The following is a 6,824-nucleotide window of genomic DNA, read 5'->3' as shown; positions in this document are numbered from 1 at the left end:
CAAAAAAGAAGATGACCAAAGCTACTAGCTCCGGCTGGCATCTGAGACATTCTTCTCGCATCTCTTCCATACAGGTATCCTTCTATATTGTTGTTGCGCTATGAGCTTTGCAGGTAGCCCGCTCGATGTTTGTTGCTCTGTGTGTGTTTTGCTAATTTGCTTTTCGTGCGTGTGCGGGTTGCTGACGAGGGACTCCTGCTGTTTCCAACGATTGTGTGTGTGTGTGTGTGTGTGTGTGTGTGTGCGCGCGCGCGGATGCCTTACAATCAAACCAGAGCAAACCTAGGGGACATGGGGTCCTAACAGAAAGGAGGGATAAATCTGTAAAATGCATTCTGTTAACCACGACCTGGAGAAAGTTCCCTTCGAAGACTTGAGAGATGAATTCCCAAGTATTCAGGCCCTGCAGAAAGTGAGGCGGGAGTGAGTGAGTGGTGTCTGAAGGATTGAACTCTTCCCAACAATGCCCCTGGATCAAATTATTCTGTGCGGAAAGCCTATTAGCATTTGGGATTTCTCTCCAGCCCCCTCTGCCTCTCCTTGCTTTTCCAGCCTCCTCCTTGGCTTGGGTTTGCTACAGGTCTCTCTCTTCCCCCCCCCCACAAAAAAACTCTGCTCCCTCTGTGAGGTCAAGTTCTTGATAATTTGATCACTTTTCACGGGTGTTGGCAGGCTGCCTTTGTGTGGAGTTGGGGGTCTCTGTGCAGAGTGAAGTGGAGCAGAAAGGAAGCGGGACAGTTTCTGAATAGAAAGGGGCCAGGTTCTCCGGGCCAGACTTTAACATTGAGACTCTGCCTGCATATAAACTACCTAACTGCTGAGACTTCTCTTTCTCTCACCCCCCCCCACTCTCTCATACACTCACCCCTCCTCCAAGGCCTGAATGGTTAACATTCATAAAGGATTCTTTACCTCCACTGCAAACCCCACAGTTGAAACATAATATGTATTACAATGTCTAGCAAATAAAAAAGCAATTGGGGAAATCTGCATTCCGTTCCCATGGTAACGCAAAGCACCGCACTAGCTCGGCCTAGTCTCTCTCTTCTGGCACATTTTAGCCGCCAATTTGAGGCAAATAAGTGCTTTTTGTCTGATTTGGTTGGAAGCAACTCGCGTTGTTGCTCCTTCATTCTCTCTCTTTCTTCTACCTCCCACCCCCACCCCAAACCATGGAAAACAATTCAGAAAAAGATCACTATAATTTTTTTCAGGAGCTCACTCCTCAGTTGGTGGATGTTGTTTACTGTTCTCCTCCCCCCCCCCCCCCAAGCATCGACAGTGTTTGGAAGGTTCCAGGGAATAGATCCCTTCTCATTTTTTTCCTCACTGGGGGTGGAAACCTTGCTTAGTATTATTAATTAATTAATTTAATTAATCAAGTGTGTTTGTTACCTGCCCTTCACCTGAGGGTCTCAGAGCAGGTTATACAGTAATAAAAGCAGTAAAGTCAAACACATAAATGTCAAAAATAGCTAAAATTATGCATTAATTGATTCATTGTCCTTATAGCTCACTCAAGGCAGATCATTATATTGAAATACTAAAAGAAAGAAATATTAAAGGGAATGTTGGTGTGTGTGTGGGGTGGTGGTGGAATGGGGCCATGGCTGTCTGACCAAAGCAGACCCTGATGTAGTCTTTGCCTTCCTCCCTCACAGTGCCAGATTTAGGAACCAGCCAAGTAAGCCATAGCTTAGGGCTTCATGTAATGAGGGGCCTCTAAATATGTTGGAGGTAACTAAGAAGTTTTATTATCATTGAAATTGCTTTGGCTTAAATTATATGAAAGATTATTTAAGCCAAAGCAATTTCAATCCATCACCAAAATTCTGAGCCCTGATCTCCCCATCCCAATCCATACCAGGTCCCATCAACTTCCCTTCCAGGGTTGCTGGACTACTTGCATCATCCACAGGTTGTCCAATCTCACCTCAGGCCTCAAGAGGAGACAATGGGAGCTAGCCTACCAACACATTCTAAAGTCCCCTTCCACACCAGGCATCATTTCCACTAATTCCCTCCTCGCCACTTTCCCACCACCTTTTTTCTTTTTCTTTTTTATGGTATGGGGCTTCTGAATCTTGACATGGCTAGGGGCCTCAGCATGTCTTAACCCAGCTTTGCTGCCTTGCTCTCTTCCTCCTTCTTGGAAGCCAGGTGGTGCTTGCATCATAACCAGTATAAAATCACTAGCAGCAAAGTTAAAAGTTTTCCCAAAAGCTTGGGTAAAATGGGTATGCCTTAGCATGCCTTTGAAATATACGCAGACTTGGCACAAGGTGCACATTGGGTAGGGAGTTCCAAAGTCTGGAGGCTACCACAGAGAAGGTCCTTTTGTATGCTTCCATCCCATCAGCCTCTGAGGGCAATGGAATTGCTAACAAGCCCTCCCCTGCCAATCTTCACTCTTGAGCTTTTTTTTTTCCCCCCCGGAAGAGGGGAGCTCAGTAAAATATGGGTGTAGTTGCTACTAAGCCTGAATGTAGCACCTCTGATATGCATGGCTTTTTGTACAACATTTACATTTTTGGCTCTTGCAACATTGCAGGGCAACTGGTTCCCCATTTTACAGATGGGGCACTGAGGCACTAAGTCACCATAAAGTCTGTGGCTTGTCCCCCAAATGCTGGCACACTGCTGAACCTGCTGTGTTTTCAGTCTGCTATGACTAGCAAAATGGATTAGGAACAATTTAATTACTTGGTCGTTACAACAGCAGTTTCTCGATTTGTGGGACGCCATCTGTTGGGATGGCATGAAGCATGGGGGGTTCTTTCCTCTCCACCAGCCATGAACTTGGCTCTGTGTGTAATGAGAGGGAGGGAGAGGGAGAGGGGGAGGGGGAGGGAGAGATGGAGATAGAATTTGCACTTTAGCTACCCCATCATCCCACCGTGACTAGGGAAGCTTAGGGAAAGGTGCTGTTTTGCTCTTTTAAGACAGCTTCCCATGTTTCTACCAAGTCAGAGTGTTGATCCATTATGCTCAGCATTGCCTAAGTTAGGAGTAGCCAATGTGGTGCCCTCCAGATGCTGTTGGACTGCAACTACCATCAGTCCTAGCCTGCAATGTTAATAGTAAGGGATGATGGGAACTGTAGTCCAACAACATATTGAGGGCGCCATGTTGGATACCCTTGGCTCTCCAATGACTGGTGGCAGTTCTTTAAGGTTTCAGGCTGGAATCTGTCCTAGCTCTATATGGAGATGCTGCCGATTGTACCTGGGATCATCTGCAATGTGCCCTACCACAGAGCTAAGGCTCTTCCCTTGTTGTCTTAGTGTTTCCCTGCAGTATAACTTTTAGGTGATCCTGTTCTACTCTTTCAATGCCAATGTAGGATTTGCTGTTGTAGCTCACCAGTCGCTTGCTGAGTCCACATAACTATGTGCAAAGATCTTTGCATGTTCACCCAGCTTAATGCTGGGTTGGGACTGGGAGGCCCTGAAATGAGTTTAAATTTAGAAGAGGACAGAGTTTACTCCCCTCTCCCAGAAACACTGCTTTATAGGCAATGCTAGAGGCTGGGGCACTGCCTTTAAACCTGTTGGTTTAAAGGAATAATATCGTTCCACTGAGCATGTACTGAGTGCTTTTCTTTCAAAACTGAGTAACCTCCACCAGATCTAACCCATCTATACTGTATGTGTGAAGTGCTTTTAAATGCAGAAACCATGTTGTCTAACAATGTAAATCTTAGGGATAGTGTATTGGAATGCATGATTACTGAAGAATGCAGACATTCCTTTGCGTTGGACCCAGGTCCATCTCATCCAGTATTCAGTTCCTAGCAGAAAGTATTGTATGTCTTGAGGAAGTTCACAAGTCAGGCATGGATGGAGGAAGGACAAAAGCTTGATAGTAGCTGATGTTTTGCATGCAAAAGGTCTGAAGTTGACTCCCTGAGACCTCCAGGTAAAATGTAAATGTACTGCCTTCAAGTCGATTCCGACTTATGGTGACCCTATGAATAGGGTTTTCATGAGACTGGGAGGCAGTGACTGGCCCAAGGTCACCCAGTGAGCTTCATGGCTATGTGGGGATTCAAACCCTGGTCTCCCAGGTCGTAGTCCAACAACCACTACATCACACTGGCTCTAGACCTCCAGGTAGGGCTGGGAAAATCTCCTGGCTGGAACCCTGGAAAGCTGCTGCCAGTATAGTAGACAATACTGAGTTAGATGGTCCAGCGACTAGACTTGGTATGAGTCAGCTTCCTGAGTCTTCCTCTGCTGTTCGTTGACCAGCATCTGGTTTTCAGTGCTGGAGCTTCACATTCAGCTATCCTACCTAAGATGTGGAGCTTCACATTCACCTATCCTGTCTCATATAGGGAGCTTCATCTTTAGCTATCCTGCCTAATAGTTGTCAGTGGGTCTGTCTTCCATGAAGAAGTCCAGCCCTCTTAATCAGGAAAGTGGAATTGGAGAGGACCGCACCATAGGACCCCTTCCCACTATCCGGATTGGCTTATCTGTATCTTTTCAGTATCACGCTTGTGTCCTGAGTGTGAGCATGCATACTCAGAAGTAAGCCACACTTGGTTCACTGGGATTTACTCCCAAGTACATTTGGAAGCCTGTGTCTCCTTTTCCATAGTCAGTGCAAAAACCGTATGGGTTACATCAAACTAAGTCCTACTCAGAGGAGACCCATTGCAATTAATGAACCTAAGTTAGCCTTGTCTATTAATTTCAATGGGTTTACTCTGAGTAGGACTAGCATTGGATACTGCCCTGTGTAATTAGTGTTTCCTTTAACTTAAATGTTTAGGATGTCCTCTCCAAGCCAAAAAGGCGGGTTTGCCTTATCCATAGAATGCAAACAACCCCCACCCCTTGTGATCATACTTACAATGCTGTGGTTGCAGTTATGGAGAAGTGTGGGAAGTACTTGAGCAGGGGGAGGGAAAAGTAGGATCTACAAAAAGAAATGACTAGCACTTATATGAAATTTGAGTGGGTTTCAGTAATGGTGACAATCTTCTTGTTCTCTTTCTGCCTGTATAGAGCCAAAATAATGGGGGGTAGAATGAAAGTCTGTTCCAGCTTTGTTAAAAGTGCTTAACTTCAAAACGGCCTGAATTACTACTGAGTAATTCCAACTGAACTCTGTGGGACTTTCTTCTGATGAAAGATTCCTAGGATCACGCTGTACATTCCATTGAATGCAAACAGGAAGGAGTGAAACCATGTTCTTGGCAGCATGATTCTATATGTTTTCACTCAGAAGTAATTCCCACAGTCTTCACTGGTGCTTACTCTTGAGTAGAGTTGCTTGAGGAATTTGGTTTTCTGTGAAATTCGATGTGAACCGATACAGGGTTTTATTCAACTAAGTCCTTCTCAGAGCAGACCCATTGAAAGTAATGAGCCTAGGTTGGTCATGTCCATTAAATTCAATGGGTTTACTCTGAGTAGGACTAGCATTGAATACCACCCATAGTCTGCATCTTCCAGATTAATGTATGGATTGGAATATCATCATGTGTTGGACTTTGCACTTCTCTGAATTTTGTGATACTTTTCTTAGCTCAAACGTACTAAATTGCATTTTAAAAGGGGTGTTTAGGATAAAATGCATATAGGTATATTGAGATAAATTACATATTTAAATACAGATTTAAAAATAATTTTAAATACAGTTTTTTTTAAAAAAAATCACATTAATACAGTAATGGGACAGGGCAAATTTATGAATGAATACACATGAAATTGACTCGAAACAGTCTAATCCAGAGTGCTTCATTTAGGTTGGACTGGGCCTATTTTTTAAAAATGCATCAATTTGCTCTTTCCTTGTGTAGCAAATATTTCTGGGAAGTATTGTTATGAAATATTCTATGATGTTTTTCCATATGTTGACTGGATTTACATTCGTGATTTTTGAATGAGATTTGATAGGAACTACAAGATATGAATTCGGGTGGTTACTCAATGCAAAGCGCAGAAAGACAGTTCTCTGAATGGTTCTTTGAAAGAACCATTCAATTTGGAATTCATGCAACAAAAAGATTGGCTCTAGTTTGGTGGAGAGCTTAGAATAAGTGTCTCGGAAGTCTACTCTATCTGGTTATCAATGTCACTTTGTTTGGTTCACAGCCAACGGCTTTTAATGTAATGTGTTTCATTGGAATCTGATTTAAAGTTGGGTATGCAGAAGACTTTCCTGATATTGTTATGATAATAACAATCATTCTGAGCTCTTTCCTTGACTGTCCAGGACTAGTCAGCAGTCAGGAGTGCCTACTGTGAATTAGATAGACATATTTACTTCAAGTATCCCGATCTATTAAAAAAACCTTACCATTTATTTAAGGAGTTGGTCATTTCAGATTGCTTTGCTTTGACCCACTAGACAGTATTTGTCTAGTTGCAGTTTTTTTTCAGAATGTTGAGCACCTATAGGTTCATCACTTGATGACTGAAAGATTAGGAGATGACTCTCATGCATGAATGAGCTATAATATAACAAATGGAAATTCTATCTGACTGCTTAAACATGATGGAAGGGTTGTAGCTCAGTGGCAGAGCATTTGCTTTGAATGCAAAAGGTTCTTGGTTCAATTCCTGGCATCTCCAGGTGGGGCTGGAAATGTCCCTTGTCTGAAACCCTGGAGAGCTGCTGCTAGTCCATTTAGACAATACTGATCTAGATGGCTATGCGGGTCAATGGCTTGACTTGGTATAAGGCACCTTCCTTTGCAATGCTTTTCAGTAGGGTTAGTTGACATTCAACTGACATCAAGTATTCAACCTGGGAATGTGAACTAGTCCTTTGTGGAGAAAGTTGAAATTAGGGAGATGTTTAGTAGACACTAG

At 43.4% G+C, this 6,824-nt stretch overlaps 1 non-coding gene across 1 annotated transcript; it reads left to right on the top strand.

Moving 5' to 3' along the window:
* The first annotated feature begins 6,512 nt into the window (after positions 1 to 6,512).
* TRNAS-UGA (transfer RNA serine (anticodon UGA)) lies at positions 6,513 to 6,584 on the top strand. Its single transcript has one exon. It is a non-coding gene; the product is annotated as a tRNA-Ser (tRNA).
* Positions 6,585 to 6,824: the final 240 nt, after the last annotated feature.

This window comes from Rhineura floridana, chromosome 14 (genome assembly GCF_030035675.1).
Source record: "Rhineura floridana isolate rRhiFlo1 chromosome 14, rRhiFlo1.hap2, whole genome shotgun sequence".
NCBI classification, from domain to species: domain Eukaryota; kingdom Metazoa; phylum Chordata; class Lepidosauria; order Squamata; family Rhineuridae; genus Rhineura; species Rhineura floridana.
The sequence above is the reverse complement of the archived record's forward strand: the minus strand, read 5'-3'. Positions and strand labels throughout refer to the sequence as shown.